At 32.4% G+C, this 14,291-nt stretch overlaps 1 long non-coding RNA gene across 2 annotated transcripts in view; it reads left to right on the forward strand.

Moving 5' to 3' along the window:
- The first annotated feature begins 2,516 nt into the window (after positions 1-2,516).
- The window catches only part of LOC143203054 (uncharacterized), a 172,564-nt gene continuing 160,789 nt past the window's right edge, over positions 2,517-14,291 (forward strand). For both annotated transcript variants that reach the window (XR_013007275.1, XR_013007276.1), the window contains exon 1: positions 2,517-2,809. This is a non-coding gene — a long non-coding RNA (uncharacterized LOC143203054). The remainder of the gene's footprint in view (positions 2,810-14,291) is intronic.

Genomic DNA, 14,291 nt, shown 5'->3' on the forward strand with positions numbered 1-14,291 from the left:
TAAGGAATGAAATAAATAAGTGGACCCAGACATGGAGAATAAAAGCCATCAAGAGTAAATAAGTGCAAATTGAATTCACATTAAGCCAAACTGTTCATATAGCAAAAAAATTGAATACTATAATATTATAATCACATACAGTAACAAAACTTAATAACTTGGAAAGAATTTTATCGCAAAACTTCGTTGGAAGAAGCATATGAAAAAGATAAATTCCAATTAAATACAAAGAATAGCAAAAATATAATAAGTAGCTGCTGTATAAGAAGAGAGTAAAACTTATATGGACCCATGGAATTTAGTTTACTCCTAATATCAGATTTTTTGTTATCATTTCGTCTCAAAAAATTACAGGTTAATGAAATTTATGGGGATAAATAATTTCACGCTGAATCGAATGACAATATAGTGATTTTTGTATAACATCTAGTTTTTGAGTAATATAATTATTTTATTGGGTATTCTCTGAAAATGGGTGGATATCAGTTTTTGTAACATATCTTAAAAAATATAAATTCTAAAACAACTTAATATGGTTTTTTGGTTCTTTCGCGTCAAAATATATGTAGTTTGATAGTTTCATCATTATCCGGGAGATAAGAAATTTTGGTACTTTTTCCGTATTTTATATATAATCATTAAAATTTACAAATTTTTGCCGTTTTCAAAGTTTCTACTGTAATTGTTTTTGTACTTATCACAAGTTAATGAAATGTACAGGGCTTGTAAACAAATTGTAAACAATTTTGCAATTTTTATATATTCTCAGAAAATTAGCAGATATCTGTTTGCCTATAACTTCATGACATCCTGCAACATCTGACGCTGAATTTCTTCAATTTCGTGACAAATATTGTCTTAAAATGTTGATTAAACTTTTGATTTTAAAAACCCCATAAGAAAAAGTCTGGTGCTGTTAAATCCCGAGATCTGGCTGGCGATTTAGCGCTAGTTCCGCACGTTCTTGTGGCGTATTTCTATCCACAATAAAATTTTGACATCTACACAACACAATGGTTGAAGCGAAACTGTATAAGTTAAAGTAAACTGTAGTAAATTTGATATTTTTACCATTTTCAAGTTTTTTGGTGTTCTATTTTTCTAAATATCGCAACTTAATATAATTTATAGGAAATATAAACAATTCTACGCTGGATAGTATGGCTGTATGATGATTTTTGTAGTATGTATATATTTGAATCTAGTATTTAAGTTATATACTATACACAAATCTTAAAAAATCTAAATTCTAATGTAATTTAACATAGATTCTCGTTTGATTCACCCCAAAATATATATATTTTCAATGTTTTAACTTGATCTGAGAGGTATAAACGACCAGAAGATGCTTATTGAAGATTTCATTAAATAAATATGACTAGGATACACGAGTTTAAATGCTGTGTATTAGGATAAAATTAAACTTCTTTGTCCCCCCCTTCATATAACTCTAAATATATCACAAAACAAGTTACTCACTCCAAATTCAAATTGGAAAAAGAGAAACAATTAACCCGAAATTCAAAATAAGCTTTTTTTCGACGGTTTTACAAAACGGGCCTCATAAAAGCCGAATTCTATACATACGGCAGCGGCAGCAATTTATTTACCTTTTAATATCCGTCGTTACGCCATCGCCGCGCAGGCACAGTCCAAAATGGATGTTTTCTCGGGCAAGGCCGATGATTTCTTCCCTCCTGTTTCGTACAGAAGCTGTTACCGCCGAAATCAAATGATCGTAAAGAATGGGGTCGAAGCTGTTACCGTTAAATTCCACGTAAAACTGCGGGAGAAGCGGAGGCAGATCTCCAAGAGGCTTTCGCATTTTATACCGTTTTCGTGAGAGATTCGGGCGTTTCTGCGAAGGAAGCCCACTTTTCTGACGCATCTCTCGTGAAAATTGTCCGTTGAGGCGTGAGGTAATGTGAGCCTCCCTCTGTTACTTTAGCCGTGACGAGATACTAGTTTAACAAGGTGTGAAAAATATCTGGGAGTGGCGTAATGAGGGGTAGAGGATTTGAATATGAAATATGGTTGTTTTTGTGTTTTACCAGCTAATTTCTCTATAAAGAGCTTGTTTTTTTCGACAACTATTCGAAATTTAGATCTTTAGGAACATTTTGTCAAAAATATTTTTCAAAATTCGATTCATTTTCAGAGTTATAGCGACGTGACTTGATGAGATTTTAGTTACTGAAAATGTGAACCCTCCCTCGTTGCTTTAACCTGCAACCAAGTGAGGAAAACATTAAAAATAATAGTTTTTTGTTGTGCCGCGTAATCCGGATAATATCCGGCCAAATTCCCATTTCCAAGAAATGTTTTCGTGCGTTTTCCTGCATTTATTTGGCCCCGTCGAAAACAAAACGATTCTCATTTCCCGGAAAGCACGAACGGACCTTTCCAAACCGCCCGGACCGCTCCGGAGCCGCTACTTTTCGACCAGCTCGGTAACGGCGTGGTGGGGCGACGTCAGTCCCACCCCTCGGCCGTGGCGCCGCGACGCCTAAGCCGCCAGTTCGACGATGCCCGTCGTATCTGACGTAACTGGGGACGTTACGCTATTGAAAACGGTGACGTACCATAGCGCCACCATCGGCACGATGATGGTCGTGTGAGGACGGCGGCAATGTGCCGGGATTGTCGCGATCCCATCGAATATCCGACGTTTCGATCGGCCGTCGCCGCTCATCAGTATCCGGGGGACGTGTGTTGAGTTTTGGTTCTGTGTGTTTTTTTTTTGTAAGCCCTCACGTCATCATATTCGACCAGTTATTGCCAGTCTTGACAGTCGAGTGGCTGACAAAAGGTAAACAACAATATGCCCGATTTACGTCCTTTCTGTTCTACGTCATATACGCGTTTATGCCTCAAATGTCATATAACAACCAGTGAGCGTTAGACTACTTACATTTAAGACAACTAATAAAGTTCTATTACCCCCATTTATTTTCTTTCCCTCCATTCAGATCTTTCTCCACCCAAAAATTCAATCATCACTTTACAACATACTACATAGATTTTGTTTATTTTGATACACTGGACATACCAAGAATACTTCCTGCATATTTCTAGATCGCCATCAAGATCAATACTGTCTGATTTTCGTTATAAATACATTAAATACTTTGCGAAAAAAAATTAAATAATAAAATAACCAAGTAGAAATGAAGTAATCCATGAGAATACATGAATTTTTGTTAATAATTATATAAATAAAACACATAAACAAGAGTTAAAATAACAAAAAATATATACGTATAATAGGTACATTCAAATAATAATAAATATTAATTATTTATTAATGGTATTTATATAAATATTATTGTAAACAAATTATAAACTGATTTAAACAAATTTAGAAAGAAGATAATCAACGACGTTCACCAATTGTTACGGTTGTTTGTTATATTATTTAAAACATCAGTTAAACATTTATGAATTCTATGACGTTTCTATTTTTTTTACAAGAAAGTAACATACATAAAATATATATTACTAGAAATATTATAATATATTATAAATAGAAATTGAACTCTATTCACATACATATATAATATATTATTATACTTGTATAGGTTAGAAGATAAAAAATGTTAAACATATTTTAAACTGTAATAAGGATTAACAACATTAAGTACAGCATTTAATATATTTATATAAACATATTTGTTTGTTTTTAATTCCTACTGGAACATCATCGTAAATTTATGTTTGTGATTGTTAAAAAAATGTGATTGTTCTAGGAAAGAGCGTTGTAAAATCCGACAAGGAAAATGATCCCAGTCACGCCAGTAACCGGGCTGGGTAAGACCGGACGTCTTCTGGGATGATTTCTAAAGTTGGTCACTGGCTAGTCGGTAGGCTTAATGCTGGGTCCGTGGTTCGGAGCCCACGTTAAACTTTAGGTCCAGTCCAGATAAATTCATAGTTGGTAAAAGGAGACTTTTAAAATATATATAAAAAAATAAAACAGAAAAGAAAAATTTTAAATGTTAGTTCGCGTTAAACGTCATTTTTTTATTGTACAAGAACTGATTATTTAGTTTTATTTAAGTTTAATTATTTAGTTTATTTAAGTAATATTATAGTATAGTAATTATTTTTAATGGCCCAATAAATTTATGTGTTGAGTATTTCTGTTGATGTTAACTTCGACCAAATTGAAAATAAAATTTGAATAAAAAGTTGTTCTATATTGTATACGACTATATAGTAATATAATAAAAGTTTTAATTATATTTATATTAATAATATTTGGTTATATATTTTCATAACACAAGAAATTAGTATGATCATTTTTGTTAATAATAATTAATACTATTAATAATATATTTTATTTAGAGTTTATTATTTTATTTTTTAATATTTTATATCGTGTTAATACAGTATGAAACACATTAAGGGTTAATACGCTAATCATACACTAACAGTTCGTATACTAATTTAATTAATCACAAACTTATAATACACATGGCTTTCTAATTAACATCGATGGAGTTTGATATAAAATTAAATGATGATTAATCACCTATTTCAAACATTACGAATTATAAAATCGGATTTCAGATCGTTGACTTATTAAACTAAGTTAAAATATTGTTGAAAATAACGCCTGTCACGAAAATAATTTCGGTATGGCGAAGATTATCAGAAATTTGATTTTTAAATTCTTATTTTTCTTTGGTGCACCATTATAATAAGAACAAATATTCATAATTTTTCTTGTGGTTATGGTTGTAAGTGTAGATAAGGCGTGACATGAGAGAGTTGATTTTAAATTAAACAAAATGTTTCCGAGGTAGTTTGCGGAATTGTTAAAAACTTATATTTTGGATAGGTTCTATCTATTTCAGGGTTAATTGAAGGAAATAATAGTGGGGGTGATGCAGCGTAGTGTGAGCTTGGTTCTTACCTGATGCATACCGATGATATTCCTGAGTTATAACATGATATAGTCTATTTAAAGTCTATTTGTATATGCGTCATCGAAATTTGTGACGTCAAAACGTCGCAATATTGCTGTAATCAACTATGAGTTTTAGTTCAGTTTGGCTTTCACATACTACGAAATTCTAATCTAAATAAAATACTTGAACAAAAATGTTATCAAATATAATTTACATTATAGTACATCTAAAAACTACAGTTAATTATAGAGCCACAATAGTTTATAGGTTAGAGTTATAGACTTTTATTGCTATTGATTTCAAGAATTTTGCATATGTCTGAGAACTGGACGACTTTGACAGGCTCATTCGTTTACGTGTTCGAACTGATCAGACAGCATTATGTCTCTTTTTAAGTAGAATACAACGAGAAGGAAAATATTGTCTGATTCTAGAACGAATTTACAATTTGCGGTAGGCCATACATTAAACATCTTAATGACGCATATACAAATAAACTTTGAATAGACATTAGCTACTAAGGTGTAATTTCAATGTGTCTAAGATCTTGTAAATATGACGAATGGAGAGACTTGGAAAGACTTTTTCTTTGGAGATTAAGTTAATTCACAGCAATTTCAGTTGGTCTTTGGTGTCATCCTTACACATTGAACTGTATGTTTCTGTCCGAATTCTAATAGACTATGTTAGTTCAGGTCAATTTCGACACGCCTTACACCCTGAACTGTGGTGCTTGTACCAAGAACTAGTGCTGTTCTTCAAAGCGTTCCTAATTGTAATAGTTTATAGCTAAGGGTCTTTGAGCACCTTTTGTGGCCTTACAGCTTTATTTGCGAAGAAATGATTCGAGTAACTGTTGAACGATTGTCAATCCAAAGTGACTCTGTCTTCTTTTGTTGATAAATAACCCCGGAACACTAGCGACTGGCCCGGTTATGGGGTGTGAAGAGTTTACAACACAAAAACTTTTATTCTATTAAAAAAAACTGGTTTAATTTACGAAAAGAATTGGCGACTGTTGAATCGCGAATACAAAACGATACTGAGGATATAAATATATTCCAGTATAAATCATATCCCTATGTCTGAACGTATTCACTCACCACGCCATTGATATACTTTGAATTGTGATGCTTCAAATATTATCCAGTTGCAATAGTTTATAGCTAGGGGTCTATGAACACCTTAATCTACCTTTTGTGGCTTTAGAGTTTCATTTGCGATACTTTTTTCCAGAACTCCATTTAACTACACCGAGGAATGCTTCGAGTAACTGTGGAACGATTGTCAATCCAAAGTGACCCTGTCTTCTTTTGTTGATAAATAACCCCGGAATACTAGCGACTGACCGGTTATGAGGTGTGAAGGGTTTACAACACAAAAACTTTTATTCTATTAAAAAAAACTGGTTTAATTTACGAAAAGAATTGGCGATTGTTGCATAGCGAGTACAAAACGATACTGAGGGTTTAAATCTATTCTAGTATAAATTATATCCCTATGTCTGAACGTATTCACTCACCACGCCATTGATATACTTTGAATTGTGATGCTTCAAATAGTATCCAGTTGCAATAGTTTATAGCTATGGGTCTATGAACACCTTAATCTACCTTTTGTGGCCTTAGAGTTTCATTTGCGATACTTTTTTCCAGAACTTACACTTAACTCAATGTTTTTAAATCATTTCCATAATATCACCATCTTTTTTTAAAATTAAAAATGATATCTACGGGACAAACCAAGTACTTTTTATCGTCGATGTACTATATAATGCATAACGATCGTTTCATGTGTAATGCATTCGCTGATTGCGGACAATTGTGTGTCTATGCATTTCATATCGAGTCATTTAAATTATATTCATATAAACCCGTTTTATTCAAGATCGATCGACGGGTAATTTAATTATTGTGTTAAAAAGCCAATGATAAATTATCACGTCAGCTCTTCCAATATATAAATCAATATTAATGAATTATCCATTATAAATATACAGAATACAGTCGGAATGAATCCTACTTACTAAGCAAAATAATATTAATAGGTTATTAATAAATAACTTAATAATTAATTACGACCTTTAAGTAATTTTGTATAGATATTTGGCATCAAAATATTATAAAGCAGCTACAGGAAATAGACAAACACAAAAATTAGTTCAATGATTATAAAACGTGGGCATACGATGATTAGGAGAATGTGGTATGGTCTAATAAGTCATCCTTTATATTGTTTCCTATAAACGGTTATGGAGAACCCCAAAAGAAACCTACGATCCGACCTGCTTGCTTCCTTCAGTCCTGCATGATGTTTTATTATGATTATTGATTGATATTAGCGTTGGGAAATATCGAGTTAAATCAGTCGAAAAATAGTAATTACTATTTGCAGTCAAATACACAATGTACGAACCCTTTCTTGTATAAATTGTGAGAGAGGAAAGGAGATAATGGCTTGCAGCAGTTCATTTTATTTGTGCTTATATTTCCCAACGGTAGTATAAGCGAGACGGATATATACGTATTCCTTCACGTACTAACTTAAAAAAAGAGAAGGAAAAAATAATTACTAAATACTATTAACATTAAATTAATAATTTAATTTTAAACGAAGTAGAATTACTTTTATATTTGAATGTTCTGTATATCCGTAAAAAGGAATGGAATTTTTCTATGGAATGGAATAATACTCCACAAATGTTTTATTCGTATTTTAATATGTTAATTGTTATTTTAAAATAAAATACTATAATAAATATAGACAATACAATGGAGCCTAAACAAAACCTAAAAACTAAAGATGTACAATAACCATAAATACTAAATAAAAACTGAACATATACCAATCATAGAACAAAAAGAACTAATCCATGACACAATTAAAAATGATCGCACAATAACTACTAGAGCTTTTTTAAATAAAGTTAATGATTTATTTATTTTTGAACGGAAATATTTTTTAACAAAAATCTAGGGAGTAATCGAAATATTACCCATTATTGCCATAAAAGCAGTCAAGAGTATTTTACTATTTATCATTCCAATTTTAATCTTTTTATTCTATTACATTAACAATCTTGAAAAATATCGTGCTATAATATTAATATACAATATATTGTCATTTATCAGCAAACTATCAAAAAAATCATAAAACTATATATTGTATATAAATCTACGTAAGCGTAATGCGTTGAATGAAACTAGTAGAACCAAAAATAGTAACTAAAAATATATAACTGAAATAGTCGATAGTAAATAGTAACAAAATCAGTCAAACCAAAAATAACGACTGAAACAGTCGATAGTCCCCAACACTATATATATCGAATGAATATATCGACAATCTCAATGATGATGTTCCTATTATGACTAGCACATTGCTGCCAAACACTGACATATTTCAAAACGATAATCTGCCAATAAACATAGCGAAAAATGTTTCGTCTTAGTTTGACATCTTCCTTGGCCAGTACAATCGCTAGATCTCAATATAATTGATTTTAGAGTAGATAGTGAGTGGTAGATTCCCATCTCCAACATCAATGAAGCAATTGACGGATGTTTCGTTGCAACAACAGGAATTACTGCTGTTTAAAAGTAAATTGTGGTACCCTGTCAGGTGTTGTTTTTTTTCCACCACCCCTTGTATATATTGGTTCGTTTTATAATGCATAAATAATTAAGTTTTTAGATATTGTTCTATTGATTACATCTTACATTAGATATGTTTAGTACAATCTTAATTTACAAGTAAATTTATTACTACTATTCTGCTGTACTTGTATTAATACACCAGCAATGCGAGTATGTAAACTACTTGAGCTAAGGTTACGATTACGATTTTTCTGATATCCTGCGTATTGTCCAGTAGCTGTATCGTTTCCACGTTGCTATGATTTAGCAAACTTATTTCATATTTTAAGCTCAAATCTTGGATCACGTGTATCCATTCGATTTTGAGGTCATCGTTATATGTTAATAGTTCCTCATTGGTTACGTAGCGATAAGCATTGATAGTTAATCGTAGAACTTTGTTTTGGATTCGTTGAATTACCAGTTGGTGTGATGTTTTAGTGCAACCCCATATTCGCATCCCATTGATCCAATTTGACTTCATAATTGACTGATCTCTTCGATTTTAGGTCAATTTGAGAGTATCTTCCGACAGTCGCTTGACTGTGAGCCTAATCGGGTCTGCTTTTTATCTAACATGATGGTTCTAACTTCACTTACCATCGAGATGTATGCCGAGGTATTTCTGCTTGAGGAATCGGACATCCGTTAAGTGTTATAATTAGGTTTCTGTCATTTCGCCGCAACTATTAACATGGACAGATTTGGAACTATTAAATTATATTATCCAGTTTCTTCAGTTCATTTGTAGATCTTGTTAACAGCTACTTGTACTTTTCTACAGCCTTTGACATAGATACATCTTTTACAATGATAACTGCTGTATCATCGGCAAGTGTTCCAAGTAGTGTTTATTTTATTGGTGGGATATCTGCAGTATAGAGCAGATATATGAGTGGTCCCAAGATACTGACCTGTTGGACTCCAGCCGAAATAGGTTTAAGTCTTGAGAGATACCCTTTCATGCGAGACTAAATTTTCTTTCGAAAAGATATGACTGCAGGAGTAGACACTAATTCCGCGCTAGCAATTTGTTCATTTTGTAGATTAATTCCAAATGCCATATTCGGTCAAAAGTTTTGATTTCGAAATGCAAACTTGAAATCTGGTGTTTCTATTAATTGTCCAATACGTTTTAACAACAGTTTCTCAAACAACGTTGATACAAACAACTTGTTCTACCAGTTTGTCAGGTTTTTTAAGCATAATTATTCGAGCAGCCTTAAGACATTCCGGAACATGCTTCAGTCTCAAACAGGTATTGAAAAGTTTTTAGATAATGTTATGAGAAAATAATAATTACAAAAGTATTCTTGACATAATTTAATTTTTTTTATCCCAAAGAAGGTAATCCTGAACAATATTAAGTTTCCAGTAAAGATAACACTTGGTGTCACAGAACGAAAATATAAATAGAAAGAGAGATCCAAACCATCAAAGAACAATGCTAATTAGTAGAGAGGATGTTGAATAGACAAGATCGAAAGCACAATATTCGCCGTTACATTGTAACCGTGGGGGAAATTGAGATATGGAAAATGGGCTTTCGTTTAATTGGGCTATTGAAATATTGTCGGTCGACGATAAATGAAATAGCCGCAGAATTATTTACGAAGGTTGATGAAAACTAGCATACATATTGGAGACGCTGAATTTTTTATTTTAAGGTCAAATTATGATGGTTTTTTTTCGATAGGTTATTTTCAAATTTGTCTTTATAGCGTATGGTAACAAAACGTTTTTAAACAGTAAAATATTTATTTTTAACCGACTTCTAAAACGAAGGAGGTTCTATGTTCGGCTGTATAGAACAGGTCAATTGAAAAGTCCCCGGCCTACCATAGTAAAACACATTTCTTTGGCAAAATTAGTTTTTTTTAATCAACATAATTCCCTTCAAGGGTGATACACTGATTATAGCGACCCTCCAATTTTTTACCATACCATTTTTGTTGTACGATTTGTTCTTTGTTTCAATATAGGCCTCAGTTTCGACAATCACCTCTTCATTCGACGAACATTTCTTCCCAGCGAGCATTTTTTGAGATCTGAGAACAGAAAATAGTCGCTGGGGGCTGATCTGGAGACTACGAGGAAGCAATTCGAAGCCCAATTAATGGATTTTTCACACGGTACATTGTCTTGGTGAAGCGGAACTTTATTTTCCTTTAACTGCGGTCGTTTTTCGGCGATTTCGTCCTTCAAAAGGTCCAATAACGTTATGTAATAATCGCTGTTGATGGTCCTTCCTTTTTCAAGGTAGTTAATGAAAATTATTCCATGCGCATCCCAAAATACAGACGACATAAACTTGCCAGCCGACTGTTGCGTTTACCCACATTTTGGAGCGGGTTCATCGCGTGCAGTTCACTTGGATGACTGTCGATTGGACTGTGGAGTGAAATGATGGAGCCATGTTGCATCCATTGTCAAATATCGACGTAAAAACTCGGGTTTATTATGCTTGATTATCTTCAAATACCGCTTCGAATCATCAACTCGTCGTTGTTTTTGGTCAAAAATGAGCTCGCGCTGCACCCACTTTGCACAGAGCTGTTTCTTACCCAAATATTCGTGAATCATATGATGTACACGATCAGTTAATATGTTTAGATTGTCGGCTATTTCATTCAATTTCAATTTACGGTCATTCAAAATCATCTTGTGGATTTTTTAAATGTTTTCGTCGGTAATAACCTCTTTTGTGCGTCCACTGCGTTCATCGTCTTCGGTGCTAATTTCACCGAAGACATTTCATTTTCGGGGTAGTGTCTGGAAACTCGGCATCGAGCCAAGTTTTTGCTTCAACCCTATTGTTTCCCTTCAAAAAGCAATATTTTATCAACACATGAATTTCCTTTTTATACAATTTGTCACAATAACAACCGGCCAAAGTCACAAAATATATATCCGGCAATGAAAATTGTTGTTTTTACTATTTTCCTCGCAATTATTCCATATTTTCTCACTATATAAACTTTCCCCGGACTTCCACAAATATTTTAAAACCAAAATTACCCAAATCGGACCAGACGTCCTTGAAGTTTTAGCGAGATTAACGGACAGAAATTCAGTTTTATAGGTATTGGTAATTGCTTCTATTACAGTATCAGTATAAAAAGTATATATGTATATTAATTTATATAAAATGGGTAAGTTTTTTTGTATAAAAATTGCAGGAAACCTTAAAATTTTTACCAGGAACCTCCATTGTTTCTCTTTTAATAAAAATATGGCGAGTTAATTAAAATTAAATATCCTATTTATAATATATTATCTATTATAACGACGACAGGTATAATAAATGGCCTATTAGCAAACTTTTTCGACCGCTTTCAGTCGTCCGGTCTTTCTTCGCGCCGTTTTATCGCACACATTCATTAAATCCTAATACCTTCGTGCGAGAAAAACAAAAAAGCAACTTTGAGTAACAGCTGGCAAGTCATACATATAAACACCGCATCCATAAATAAAATTATAAGTTTGCTTATGGTTCCGTCGTTAATAAATACGTTATCACGCCATCGTTCAAAGTAATACGAAAGGAAAATATAGTTTTGATGTGCTAGAAATAGACCCGTGGGAGGATTATAGGAAGTTTTTGCAGATTTTACTACGTTTTTGTAAGGATATTTATTGCCGGCTTAAGCCCACTCTAATATAAACGAGACTCTTGGAATATAAACACTTCACTGGACACATCACGTCACTGGACACGAGACGGATATCTTAGAGTCGGATATATGTGGTCGTTGTTCCGCCTGAATATCCCATGTATATTCCTCTGCCAGTTTGGCTTTTATGATCTTCTAAATTGCATTGTTTTTATAAGTTTTAAAACACAAGAAGAAAAATGATTAAAATACCTGCAAACACCGAATATACTGTAATAATAAGAACATTAAACAAAATGAAAACTTAATTAGTTATTAATAAACAAGTACAATTTGAATTTTAAGTAAGTACAACCCAATAACTCTACAAATACGAAAAATACGACAATATTTATGCTTAGTTGTCTCTTAACATTATGCCACACCAAACATATTATGCTACAAAGTGAGACAAATGATCAGAATACATGCAAAAACTTGTATTAGTTATTAATATATCATTTATAATTTAAATTTTAAATAAGAAGAACTAAACAACACCAGTAACAATAGGAAAAATACGATAATTTGTTTTTTAACCTCACACTATGCCAAAAACATATCTCATTTTGTACTAAAAGTTGAAAAAAGGCCAGATTAAAATCGACTATATAATAATCCTTTTCCGACAAAAACTTTCAAGCATGCCGCGGCGACATGTGACGTACTAACTCGCGGCTCGTTATTAAAAAACTTCAATCGAAAACGCCTCACTACAATTTTATATAGACCCTTTTCAGGAGAGTTAAAAAAGTGGCGATTTTTTTGTCGGATTGTCGCCTGTAAAAAAAGGTATTCATCGCATTTACGATGAAACGTTTAATGCCGGTTTATTCGTTGTGTGCCTTAAAAATAGATTTAATTTTAATATTGAACGATTTTAGTTTAGTTTTGTTCCATATTTTCGTGTGTTGTCAGTGTCAGAATAGTGTTCGCGTTTAGAGTATGTCGTTAGTGGTAAGTACGACTTTTTAAATCAAATTTCTGGGATAATATTCGTTAATAACTTTATATCAATAAAAGTTTTACATTCATGCAACATTAATAATTAGCATTATATAAGGTATCTGAAAAGAAAGCTTATATTTACTTATATAAGTATTTATTTTTTTAAATTATTAGTATTGGATTGGATTGTTTGTAGTCGTTTCCCATTAATTTGTTTTTATAATAATTTAAAGACTAGATATAGTCCTTCCAATAAAACAGATATTTATAATGCAACCTTGCCGCACCAAATTTAAGTTTTATTTATTTTGACTGTGACATGACAAAACACTAATATAAGTAAAATAATTAAACAAAAATAACGTTATAAAATATAATTTATTTTAACATTCTAGTACATAGAGTAACATAGAATAATAGTTTGTAGGTTAGATTTGTTTGTACGTATATAAATGACGTTTTGTTGATTATATGTTTTCTTTCTTTTACTTCTAAAAACTTACGTAATGCGAGTTAAGACTAAGGGGGCGGTTTAATGAAGAAGTATATTTTACTTGGTTGGTTGAGTCACAGAGAATAACAGTGTGCATTATTTGCAAGAAATAAGCGCTTAATATTAAGGCTTTAGTGAAAAAAATCGGTCCGTACCTAAAAATGATATTTTGTATAGACTATATATATATATTTTGTATATATAACTTGGTTTAAAAAGTTTTTAGAAAACATTTTTTGCAGGCCTGTTTAATTGTATTCAATTCAATTTTCCCTGAAAAGGCGTTTGACGTAGCAAGACCTAGAAATATAGAAATAGGGTTTTTTATTTTCGTCTTTCCCGGAGAACGAAAAAGTCCTGACAGATTTTTTCTTCGAGGAAACCTTATTAATGTTCGGCCAATTTTCGATTTACCTTGCGGTCATTCCAGAGTCCCGGGTTAAGGATTTACTGTCGGCAATTGTCGGTCTATTCCTTGAGCAAAAGTAGTTTTGTTATTTATGGCCAGGGTGGCCCTAATAGCGAGAGCACTGAAAGCACAATTCCTCTTTTGACGGAGATGCTTTCGGTTAATAGTGGGCTTCGGGGTACATTTGTTTATCGTTCGGGTTCGGGCAGTGAGAACCTTCGTCCTGAGGGTTTAATTATTTAA

Source organism: Rhynchophorus ferrugineus, unplaced genomic scaffold (genome assembly GCF_030347505.1).
Source record: "Rhynchophorus ferrugineus isolate W39M unplaced genomic scaffold, kcgeb_rfMv2 rfM9, whole genome shotgun sequence".
Lineage (NCBI taxonomy): Eukaryota > Metazoa > Arthropoda > Insecta > Coleoptera > Curculionidae > Rhynchophorus > Rhynchophorus ferrugineus.